Here is a 14077-nt window from a genome sequence, read left to right as displayed (position 1 = left end):
AATAAGTATGAACCTTTTCCAATAATTGAAAATCAATGATCTCATGGTAATCTATGGTTGATTCCATTCTAGAACCCTCCTAAATTTCTTCTACAATGATTTTCATCAAACACTCTCCATCTATTCTCCTCACTATCCTAGCTACTGGGTCATAATTTAGGGCTATAGTTGTGAGAAGGTCTGAATCCATGAAAATCCTAGGGACTACTAACTTACTTAAATCAAAATTCAAACTATTCTCATGGGGGGAAATAATTTTCTTTTTGAGTACCACTTCTTGAACAATTGGAGCCCTATTTTTGAAGTAATGACATCCCAAGTCTAATTTCCCTTACCAAATAAACCATCTAAAATTCAAAGCCCAGGGTTTACAAGAACTATCATCTTAATTTGGGCTGAGTCATTCGTAGATTCACTTAATTGTTCAAATAAATCATCATTGATATTTCTACTAGCATATTCTACTTTCCTAGGGAAACCCTTTTCCAAAGGCATATTGGATAATAGTGTAGAAAAACCAAAATTATTTGAATTACATTTTGGATTGACATACTTACATATCTTTTTGGTTTCTTTCTTTGAATTCTACAATGAATCACTGATATAGAATTTTTTTCGCAATTCAACTAGGTGAGAGAATAGCTCTTCAAAATATTTTGGCTCCAAAAAATTGAAAATAAATTTGCATGAAGAAATCCTTTGACTTTTTGCAATATTTTTCTTATTTTATTTTACATGGGGAGGTTTAATTCACATAAATAGATTGCAAATAAATAGAGTGGCATCACCTTTCAAATTTGAAAATGGTTGTTGATATTTGAAAAATTAGATGATTTAGGAATAAAATAATTTATGACTCAGCTTCAACCCTAATAGTTGGTAGTCAATACAATTAAATCTTTCCACATAATTCTTTTTCTTTCACTAGTGGTGACTTACATTGGACCCACTTACACCTCTTGATATGTGTCATGTTCTCGCTATGTTGCCAAGGGTAAAATTGAGCAACTTCCCTTGGTGAAAAAGTGACCATCATTGATCAACCTTGCATTGGATGGTAGAGCTTTATAATAATCACATTACTTAAAAAGTGTGTTTCCAACAATTCCTTCAAGTTGGTATGTCACCAAGGATAAAGTTCTTGCAACTTCTATTAGCAACAAAGTGACCACCATCAATCTTTAGAAGGTTTGATGGTTTGGACGAACATTTCATTTCCTTCAAAGAAGATCCCTCATGGAATCTAACATCTTGACATCTAGATAGTCCATTAGTGACATGAAAATTACAACATTTTCCTCAATGGTTGGTTCCACCACATATCCACATGGTGGGCTATCGCTATGTTGCCAATGGTAAATACCTTGTCACTTCCATTGACAACAAATTGACCATCATTGATCTTGAGAAGATCTAACTGTCCAGACCTTTTATCTTATAACCTTGTTCTTTTTTATTTACTAGGTCCCTCAAGAATGTATTTCTTGGTCACTAAGTCACTAAGAATAAATAGCATATGATTTCTTATGGTGATAAAGAAAAAAACCCTTGATCTTAAGGAAGATCAAGGGTTACTATTATTCAATTGAGTTTTTACACAAAAATAGAAACCCATAGAATATTTAAGATAAAATCTTGGGTTAAAATTATTTTAGGAACATAGGATAATGTTAGACAATACAAATAAATTTTAAAAGGTATCCGAGAAGAAATAAAAATGACATTTAAAAAATTTTACCCACACATTTTAATTTTGAAAAGACATGCTATATAAATATAATCTAAAGCTCACTAGGGCAATAAATAGTGAATTTTTTTAAAAGGGTTATTCTAGGATTAACCAAATTTAAAACACAATACCTTAAATTTGAAAGAGGAACTAGAAATTTAGTTAGAGATACATTAGGATAAATTTTAAGTGAAAACCAATCCAACACCTCCCTTGGGATCTCTGATTTCTTGGTAGTATTTTCATCTTTAGCTTTCAAAACCAATGCAAACAAAACTCCATCTCCTTCCTCTAGGGTCTTTAAGAACTCCTTTCCACTAACCATGAGCATGGTTGGATCTAAGGCCTTAAACTTTCTTTCTTTGAGTAAGATCTTGAAAGTCAGCCCATTCTTTTAGAATAAGTAAGCATTTTTAGTTGCATCATGTATGGTTTGGTTATCAAATTTCCATGGCCTTCAAAGTAGAAGGTGTCATGCAACCATGAGGAAAATATGATATATCACTCTATCCTTGTATCTTGTTCAGGTGAAATCTACTCATGCTTCTTCTCCAAAGAGAATATGTTGTCCTTTATTGAGCCATGTGATCCTATAGGGGTTTGCATGTGGAATTATTGTTAAAAATATATAGTCCACTAATATAAATGAGTGGGGGGTGTTGAGTTATTTATCCAACTAATATCACAATTATCAACCTTAAATAAACTTAACCAAATGAGTAATATAAACTAAAACCACAACAAGATACTCATACACAACAACACTAGATATGTTAACTAGGGAAACCCTTGATTAGATGGAAAACCTCGGTGGGGATGGTACCCATAGGATGAAGTACTAATCTAAATATTCCTTGTTAGAGGATGGACCCTATTAAGAGTCTATGAATGCATTTAGTTCATATGAGTCCCTGTTAGGAGACTTTGAATCCCTATTAGGAGATTACAACCTTGTTAGGAGTTTTTTATGACAATTGGACACACTAGCCAAACAACTTCAAGGGCAAGACCAATGAACCCACTTTCCAAATGATCTCTATATGATTCTCTATAGAATAATAGAATGGTACTATACTATTCCTTCCTCTTTCTTTCCTATCAACTAGACCTCTTCTCTTGATCTTCTATCCAATAATCCCTTGGATCACTTACATGCATTCAGTAAGCACTCTTCTCCTTTTCACACTTTGCACTTTATACAATGGTCACAATAGTTGAAAACAAATTACAATCAAGGAAAACATTTTTCCTTTATACCATATATTTATAATAATTTCTTCTGTCAGCCTTGAGGCTCTCCTAATTAATTATAATAAGATAATTAATTAATTACAATTACAATAACACTTTTAGGTCACACTCTATACAAAAATTCACACATCTCATACTATGGCTTGTGCAATCACTAACATCATCAGTGGACTATCCTCTATCAGTACTTACTATACATTTTTTCATTAAATCATAGATGTAAAATAGCCTTCAACCATCAGGAGCTACTTTATGAATATTATGTCTCTAAATTGCTCACTATAAATTACGTACAACTTCCGTACATCTTCTTTTCAGAAACTATGCACTTGACCATGTCATTAGGACACTGTGCTGAACATGTCTATAATTGTGCATCACCAAACAATCAAACCATTGTGTATATCATCAAGATATATGTCTACTACTTAGCCAATCTTTACAAAAACTATGCTATGTTTACGTCAATGAAAAATACATTCATGAATGCAACGTATCACTAGTTTCCAAGGCTCAAGATACTCCCCAAAGTAGTATCATCAACATGTTAATGCCTAAGATCCACTTGGGTGACTAAAGTTGTTTCTTCTCTACTTTCTCTATCAAGACCATCTTCCTTGATAGCCATAAATCCCAATTCATCATCACTTTCACTTTGACCTTTTTTTATCAGATTCTTCATCTTTATTTTTATAAAAATAGTTTCTATCTCTATCTCTTCTAGGATTATACTTTCCTTTATACTTTCCCTCTCTTTTAGGATATTTAGATGCATAATGAAAAAATCATTGCAATTCCAACATTTAAATATTTTCTTACCATCTTTTTCTCTTCTCTCCAAAAGGGCTATTCCTTCCTCAATCTAGTTTGCTTCATTAGATCTATTGCTACTAGCAAAATTTGCATGTTTTCTTGCACTCCTTGTCAAATTAGGTTGAATGTTCAGGGAATCAAAAGCTATTTCAACTCTTGCTACATCTCTAGACTATTTCATATCCATGTATGCTAAATCTATTTTTTCAAGAAACATTTCCTTTGTGAAATAGTTAGTGCAGGGCATTAGTAGCTAAATAATTTCACTATCAGCTTGAATGGTGGTGTCAAAATTTTCAATATATTCCATATAACTTGATCATCTTCCTTGGTTCTAGCATGAGATTGAGTTCCCACAAAAATTTCTAATATTTAGGCAACATAACTTCTTATAGATTCATCTTTCATTTTACCATCTTGAAATGCACATATCCAATTCTCTAATCTCATTCTCTTTACATGATCATCACCTTCAAAACTAGATTCTAATTATTTCCAAATTTCATAAGATGTTTAGGTGACTTTACCTAACTGTATTCATTCTCTAGAAGAATTATTAGTAGAGCTTCTCTTTCTTCTTCACTACAACCTTCTAGCTTTGCCTCTTCAATGATTGTCTTAAACTCTTTTGTAAAATCCAATATCCCAGACCCGTGCACAATAGATGAGTCTTCATCTTCTCCATCAAACTATCATAGTTGGCCCCATCAAATCTAGGACTATCCTTTATGAAAATATTAACCATCAATCTCCCAAAGTGGTTAAGCTTATCCTTCAAGTACCTGATGGTCTGATACCAATAATAAGAATATATAGTCCACTAACGTAACTCAGAGTGGGGGTTGGGCATGAATCAGTTATCCAACTAATATCACAATTATCAACCTTAAATAAACCAAACCATATGAGTAATATAAACTGAAACCACAACAAGATGCTCATACACAATAACACCATTTATGCTAACTAGGGAAATCCTTGATTTGAGGGAAAACCCTAGTGGGGATGGTACCCACAAGATGATGTACTAATATAAATATTATTTTTTAGAGGATGGACCCTATTAGGAGTTTACGTATACATTTAGTACATATGAGTCCCTATAAGGAAACTTTGAATCCTTGTTAAGAGTTATACCAACCTTGTTAGGGGTTGTGGAAGATAGTTAGACCCACTTCCCAAAAAACTTCAAGGGCAAGAGTAATGAACCCACTGTCCAAATGATCTCTATATTATTCCTTGTAGAATAATAGAATGGTATTATACTATTTGAATATATAATCCACTGATATAACTAAGAGGGGGGTAAATCAGTTATACAACTATTGTTAGAATCAATCTCTTTAAAAAATATTAACCATGTGAGTAATATAAACTAAAACCACAATAAGATAACTAATTAATTTACAATTGCAATAGTATTGTCAGCTCATAGTCTCTACAAAAATTCACATTTGTGCAACCATGTCTTACACACATGCTAGCATCACTATAAAACTATCCTCTATTATTATAAAACTATGCATCTCTTCATTACATCGTAGATGAAGTATAGTGATAAATCATTAGAACATTATTTTCTTGTACTTTGTTTTTGCAATGCTTCTATTAAATCAAGTGTAAACTTTGTACACCATTGACATAGAGTTATTCTTCTTAACCACATCATTAGTACAACCTTAGGAACATGTCCTTCACTATGCATCATCTAAACATTCCTCAATTTTTGTGCATCATAAGATTAATGTCTATTATTCTTCTAGTCTTTACAAAATTACTACCATGTTGACATCAATCACAAATATAGCCATGAATGTAACATATCAATACTCTCGAATGCTTAGGATGCTTCCTCAATGTAGTATCATCTACATTAATGCCAAAAATATCCTCCTTTGGCATTGATGACAACATAGATTAAAAACATCTAAGTTTTAAGAATACCAAACTATACTCAGTTGTTGTTGTTGCTTCCATCTTCTCAAATACTCTTCATTAGTTTGAAACCTTTTTTCTGCTAGCATGAGTTATTCATGGTGAACAACTTACAACACTTTTTTTGTTACATATCTTTGCCATAGAGATATTTATCTGCACACTTACATTTCCTTCTACACACTAACATTTCCTTTTTCAAACTAACATATCCTTCTACATGCTTACATGAATCTTTATAAATCTCCCTAAAGAGATAACACTCCATGATTGACATCCCAATAGGTGCCTCTTTCATATTTTCTCTCCCCATTACCTAGGAGATTATTTTCATGTACACATTCTCTCCCCCATTGATATCAATGTCAAAGGTATCAATACAAGTACAAAATACCAATTGCTAATTACCAATTTTTATAACATACTTCTTCCAACTCTTTAATCAGCTCAAGTGTCCAAAAGACACTATTAAATACAAAATACAAAATACCAAGATTCCTCAATGACTTAGTAGATATTAGGTACTCCCCCATATAGGAAATATTAGCATTCAAAATATTCTAACCATTGTGTTTTTTACCAGTGGACTGATGCACTCTCTGCATCATCTACTCTAGAGTAAGTAGGGCATAACCCCTAGCATATCTCTTAGGTACTCAAATGTATCCTTAGGAAAATCCCTTGGAAAGATACATGCAATTTAATCTTTAGTAATTACATACTCCAACCTTATCTCCTTCTCTATTTCCTTCTCTCTCAAAACATAATACTTAATGGATATGTGCTTTGTCTTAGAATGAAAAATTGGATTCTTAGACATGCTCACTATACTTGTGTTATCTTATTGAATGATAATAGGTTTTGTAAACTTAATCCCAATATTCTTCAACATTTTCTTCATCCACATAACTTGATTATAGTTATTTGTTGCTGCAATATACTTTGCATCAGTTGTACTCTAAGATATATAGTCTTGTTTCTTTCTCAACCAAGATACTAACCTTCCTCTAAGAAAGAATACTCCACCATCAGTGCTCTTTCTATTATCCATACTACCTACCCAATTTGCATCAATATATGCACATAAACTAAAATCATTTGATCTATCATACCAATTTCCATAATCAGATGTACCCTTCAAATATCTAAATATCCTCTTTACTACTACATAATGGTACACCTTAGCATCAGCTTGAAATCTAGCTACAATTCCAACTACATTTCCTATATCTAGTCTAGTGTGAGTCAAACATTGCAATCTTCCAATCATAGATCTATACATCCTTTTGTCAATAGTAGGTGTTTTATCTTTACTAGATAACCTATGACCAATTATCATGGGTGTACCAATAGGTTTGTAACTTTCTAAATCAATTTTTTTCAAAAAATATTTTTGATTCTTGGCTTGTGAGATAAATATCCCATCTCTTCTCTACTCAATCTGCAATCCTAAGAAAAACTTCATTTATCCTATCATGCTCATTTCAAATTCATTTTTCATCTCTTGAGCAAACCTGTCACTTTATTTATAATTTCCTCTCAATATTATGTCATACATAAATATTACAATGATAAAAAAACCATTATCATTTGTTTAAAATACAAATTACGATCTATTGTACCTTTGATAAATCCAAGCTTAGATAAATATGTCTCCAACCTTGCATAACAGGTTCTAGGTTCTTACTTTAGACCATATAGTACATTCTTTAGTCTGCATACAATTTTTTGCTTCTGTCAAATGGAATCCATCATGTTGTTCAATGTAGACTTCTTCTTCAATTTCTTAGTTCAAAAAATTTGACTTGATATCCATATGATAAATCTTGGAATTCTTGCTTGCTACATAAGCCAAGAACATGCTTATGACTTCCATTCTTGCCACGAGTACATAGGTTTCCTCATAATCTATGTGTTCTCTTTGCGAGTAACCTTTGTAAACAAGTTTGGTCTTTTTTTTTACAACTTCTCCTTGCTCATTCATCTTATTTATAATTACCCATTTGGTTCCTATCATATTCTTGTCTTTAGGCCTAGGAGCTCATTCCCATGTCTCATTCTTCACAATCTAATCTAATTCTTCTTTTATTCCTTGCATCTAGTGATCATCCTTACATGCTTGATTTGTGGTTTTAGGTTCCACTTGATAAATTAGACATAATTTCTCATTCACTCTATTCCTTGTCATCACACCTTTATCCTTGCTCCCAATTCTTTATTCTAGAGGGTGATTCTTTGTCATGTTTCTATTGAAGGTAGGAATTGACATCTCAAATCTTATCTATTCTTTAGGTTTATATCTTTTCTCTTCTCTATTCACAATAGATACATCATTTTGCAAGTCATTATTAGTCTCAAAAAGAACCACAACATTCTTACTAACAATTTCAGAATTAGCCTCTTCTTCATCGGAATTAATATCTACCATCTTCTCCTTAGTACCAAACTTTTCATCAATTCTTACATTTTTGCACTCAACTATTGTTGTAGTTCTATAGTTGAAACATATATAAGCTTTACTTCTCAACGAGTAACCAAGAAACACACCTCTACCATTTATAGGATCAAACTTACCAATATCGTCATCTCTCTTTATGTAACACTTACTTACAAATATTCTAAAATGTTTGACTAATGGTTAGTGACCAAATCATAACCCATAGGGTGTCTTGCTCATACCTTTTGATATCTATACTTTTTTTAGAGTACATACTATGGTTTAAACTACTTCTCTCCAAAATTTCTTTGAGATATCATTCTCAAACAACATCACTCTTGCTTCTTCTACTACTAAATCCTTTTAGCAATCCCATTTTGTTCATGTTTTCTACATGAAGATAAGTATCTTTTGATTTCATTATTTTCATAGAGCATGTTGAACTCTCTAGAGATGAACACTTCTCCCCTATCTAATCTCAAAAATTTAATCTTGAAACCATATTCATTTTCTAATCTATTCTTAAATATCCTAAATTTTTGAAAAGCTTCAGACTTCTCTTTAAGAAATGCTACCCACATCATTATAGTGAAATCATTGATAAAAATCATAAAATACCTTTCACCGTAAAATCTTTTGTTTTTGTAGGACCTCTCAAATCTATGCACCAATCTCAAATTTCTCTATAGTAGAGAACTTCTTGGTAGGACAAGACACTTTACTTTGCTTGGCCAAAATACATTCCTTGTAGACAAAATTAGTACACTTGATAATCTTAGGTAGATCTCTCACTGCAAATGTTCTACTAACCTTTATAATCTTATCAAATTTTTTATGATAGAACCTTTTATGCAATAACCAACTATTATCAACTTTTGCAACCAAGCATGTCATTTCAGTAGGATTCAACTAAAATACATTACCTCTAGATCTAGTTCCAATACCAATCAGCCTTCCATCTTTTTCATTGATAATGCAAGTCTTCTCTATGAACCACAATAGATATCACTTGTCTACCAATTGTCCAACACTCAATAAATTATGTTTGAAACCATCAACAAAATAAAGATCATTATTTTTAGTTTTACCATCAAGAGTAATAGATCCAATCCCTGTAATATGACATGTTGCATTGTTACCAAATCTAACAATACCTCCATCATGATTTTTGAACTTAACAAATTTGTTCATATCACTAGTCATGTGATGTGAACATCCACTATTAACTACCCAATTTGATTTCTTATCAACTTGGGAAACTAGAGCTCTGTCTTATCTATTTCTCTATCAATATCATCTTCCTTGATAGCCACAAATCCCAATTTATCATCACTTTCACTCTGATCTGTTTCATCAAATTCTTCATCCACATTAGTGGATAAACTATTTCTATCCTTACCTCTTCTAGGATTAAATTTTCCTTTAAACATTTTCTCTCTTTTAGGATATTGAGATGCATAATGACCATATTCATCACAAGGCCAACACTTAAAGATTTTCTTAACATCTTTCTCTCTTCTTAATAGAATGGCTATTCCTTCTTCAATTTGTTTATCTTCTTTAGATCTTGCTACTACTAGCAAAGTCTTCTTTTGCACTTGCCCTTGTTGACATATTAGGTCAAATGTTCAAACTAATGAAAGTTGTCTCAACTCTATCTAGTTCTCCAAACTATCTCAATTCTACTTCCATAGACTCTAACCTTTCACGCAATGTTTCCATTGTGAAATATTTGTTGAAGGGAATTACTAGCTAAATCATCTAAGTTGTCTTCTTGAATGGTAGTGACAAAATTTTCAAGATCTTCAATATAACCTCATCATCTTGTTTAGTTCCACCAAGAGACCAAATACTTGCAACAATTTCTGATATTCTACCAACATAACTTCTTATAAACCCATCTTTCATCATCTTAGAATCTTGAAATGTGCAAATCAAATTTTTTAATCTTATTCTTTTTGCATGATCATCACCTTCATAATTAATTTCTAATACTTTCCATATTTTATGAGAAGTTTGAAATGTCTTTACCTGATTGTATTCATTCTCTAGAAGAGCTGATGGTAGGGCTTCTTTGGCTCTCATGCTACACATGAACATATCTCTTCCTCCCTCATTGCATTCCTCTACCTTAGATTCTTCAACAATTTCCTTCTTAGCTTTTATCAAAAGCCAATATCCTAGACCCATGCATAGTAGATGCATCTTCATCTTTTCCTTCCAACTATCATTGTTGGCCCCATTGAATCTTGGACTATCCTTTCCAAAAAAATTCACCATCAATCTCCCAAACCTATTAAGCCTTATCTTCAAGGACTTGATGCCTTGATACCAATTGTTAGAATATATAGTTCACTGATATAAGTTGCATGGTGGGGTGAATTAGTTAAACAATGATTATCACAATCATTATCTTTAAACAATTTGAACCATGTGAGTAATATAAATTGAAACCACAAAAGAAGTCTTACACAATTAACATAGGATATGTCAACTAGGGAAACCCTTGATCAGAGGCAAAAGCTCAGTGGGGATGGTACCCATAAGATGATGTACTAATATAAATATTCCTTGTTAGAGGATAGACCTTGTTAGGAGTCTATTACAACACTTAGTACATATGAGTTCTTGTTAGGAGACTTTGAATCCCTATTAGGAAATTCCAACCCTATTAGAAGTTGTGACAACCTTGTTAAGAGTTGTGAAAGACATCTAAAGCCACTTCTCAAACAACTTCAAGGTTAAGATCAATGAACCTACTATCTAAATGATCTCTATACTATTCCTTGTAGAATAATAGAACTAAAATTTACTACCTTCCTTTGTCACTATCCAATCAATTAGACTTCTATTCCTTTAGATCTTGTGACCAGATCTCATACTATGTATACAATGATCCCTTGGATTGCTTACACACATTCAGTAAGAATTCTATTCCTTAGATCTCTCTACAGACTAATATTTCACATCCCATTTGGTCCTCTAATCCAAGTTATTCATGCAAATAAGGAAAAAATATTTCCTTTATGTCATATCTTAGTAATAATTCCTTGAGTCAATCTTGAGGATTTCCCAATTAATTAAAATAAGATAATTAATTAATTCATAATTGTAATAGCACTATCAGTTCAGTCTATACAAAACTTCATACATGTGAAACCATGTGTTATGCACATGCTAGCATAACCACATGACTATCCTCTATAATTGTGTAACTACACATCTCTTGATTACATCTTAGATGAAAGATATCAATAGATCATTAGAGCACTATTTTCTAGTACTTTGTTTCTACACTACCTCTAGTAAATCAAGTGTAACTTTTGTACACCATTGACTCAGACTTAGTATTCTTAACCATGTCATCAGGACAACCTCAGGAACATTTCCTTCACTATGCATCATCAAAAAATTTATTAGTTTTTGTGCATCATAAGATTAATGATTACTATTCTTATAGTCTTTACATAATTACTAATATGTTGACATCAATGACAAATGTAGTCATGAATGCAACATATCAATACTCTATAATGCTTACGATGCTCCCTCAATTTAGTTCATTAGCATTCATGCTAATATGTATTTTTCCTTCCGCTTTCTCTACCCTATCAACTATATCTCTACTCCTAATTTTGTAACTAGATCAAAAATCTCACATCCAATAATCCCTTGGATTTCTTACATGCATTTAGCAATCACTTTGATCCTTTTTGCACTTAACATTTCATAAAATGATCACAATACTTGAACACACATTCCAAGCAATGAAAACATCTTTTCTTTATACCATATATTCATAGTAATTCCTTGAGTTGGCCTTAAGGATTTCTCAATTAATTATAATAAGATAATTAATTAATTACAATTACAATAGTACTGTCGGTTCATAGTCTATATAAAATTTCACATGTGTGATACTAGGGCTTGCAAACTTGCTGATGTCATCAATAAAATTAAATTTCTCACTACCTTACTATGCATCTCTTTGTTACATCTTAGGGGTAAGATAGCCAACAACCATCAATAACTACTTTCCAAATACTCTATCTCTAAACTCCTCTCTATAAATTAGGTACAACTTCTATATGTAACTATGTATCACCGAACAATGAAACCATTGTCTACATTAGCAACATCTATTTTTGCTACTAAATAGGACTTTACAGAAACCATGTAATGTTGACATCAATGAAAAACAGAACCATGAATGCAACATCTTAATACTCTCCAATGCTTAAGATACTCCCTAAAGTAGTATCATCAACATTCATGCTAACAATTCTTTTTAGCTTTATCTTTCTAATTGCATCTTCACTAATTATGTTGTTAGTCTAGCCTAAGTTAATGATGACTCTACAAACCTTTCATATGATTTTGAATTAGATCCTAAAGAGTTCTCTTCTCTAACTTGGATCTTCTTTGATTTGCTCCTTAATAAATGCTCTCCTTTTCATCAAGTTATCCCCTTCCTCTAATTCTAGGGGTACCTTAGAGTGATTAATTGATTCTTTTTAAATATATTTGACTCTTTCTATGATTTCTTGGAAAGTTGACACTTTTTCAAGGAACCAACATATAGGGTTTCCTAGTTTATTACAATTATAGCACTTCATGGTGTAAAATTAGGATCTTCTCCCTTGGTTTTTTGCTCATTCCTCTCCAACTAGTATTAGAACCTCTACCTCTATTGAAACTTCCTCTTCTTGAACTTCCTTCTTGTTGTTCAATCAACTTGTTCTCTCCTTATGGCCTAGAATTTAATCCTCTTCAACCATAGCATCTTTGATCTCTTCCATTTCTTCCCTTGGAATCATTTATGGACTATTTTAGGACTTCATAGGCTGATCTTTTCTTGTATATTCCATTTCAAACCTCCTACATGCCTATCCATAAAGAACTCATGGTAGGGACTCATGGGAGAGCCATTCTTGCATAGATGGTCAAAACTCATGGGGGAGCTATTCATCTTCTTTTACTCTTGACCTTAAATACAACTTTTGAAACTCATTAGTGTAAGTAGCCACATCCATGTCTTTTTGTTTCAAAATTTGCCTCTTCTTATGTAATTGAACCTCATAGTCCTTTGGTAAGTAGCTTTGCTTTAGCTTTGTTACCATGGCTTTCCAATTTTCAATGGTCTTCTTTCTCACTTTTTGCCTCTCTTCTTGGAGGTACTTCCACCATGTTAGGGTTGATCCCCTTAGCCTAGAATTGGCTACATGAACTCTTCGTTCTTACTCACACCTTCACACTCGAAGTGGTTCTCCATCCCTTCAATCCATTCTACCATTGATTTAGGGTCCATCTTCCCATTGAACAAAGAGACTTCTTCTAGGGCCTTTTTGCCTAATTCTTTGATGGATTTTAGTAATGGATCTTCATTTATAGGAGGATCTAGCTTGAGGATAAGATCTTCCTTATCCATCTTTTCTTTACCCTTATTGCTACTCTCATTTTCTTGGTCTTTCTTCTTAGCTACCTTATAAACTTCTTCTATTTTTTTTTCATTTTCTCTAAGGGTTCTTCAATTATTTTATTCTTCTCCTTTTTTTCACCCATCTCTTTGTCCAATTTTGCATTTGTCACCATATTTTATTCTCAAACTGACTCTACATTCTAAAACATCTAACCACAAACCCAAATGTTCTTAGTTTGATACCATGCTGAGGTAAGACAAGGTAGGTAGCTTTCTTAGTCCTTAAATTCTCAAGGAATTTATTAGTCTTTCCCTTTGCTTATTAGGGTTCACTTTGATACTCTAATCCTAAGAGGATCTCTACTCTATCCTCTAACTACTCCCTACCTAGATACACCAATGGAATTGCCTCTTGGATACTTCAATGCCTATTCAAGCCACTTTTCCAATTGTAATTTTTTATCTTTCTTCACCATTCACTTATGAAGTTTTG

The sequence above is a fragment of the Cupressus sempervirens genome, chromosome 8 (assembly GCF_028749045.1).
Source record: "Cupressus sempervirens isolate cs-2001-9-10 chromosome 8, ASM2874904v1, whole genome shotgun sequence".
NCBI lineage: Eukaryota > Viridiplantae > Streptophyta > Pinopsida > Cupressales > Cupressaceae > Cupressus > Cupressus sempervirens.
This window is presented reverse-complemented; position numbering follows the sequence as displayed.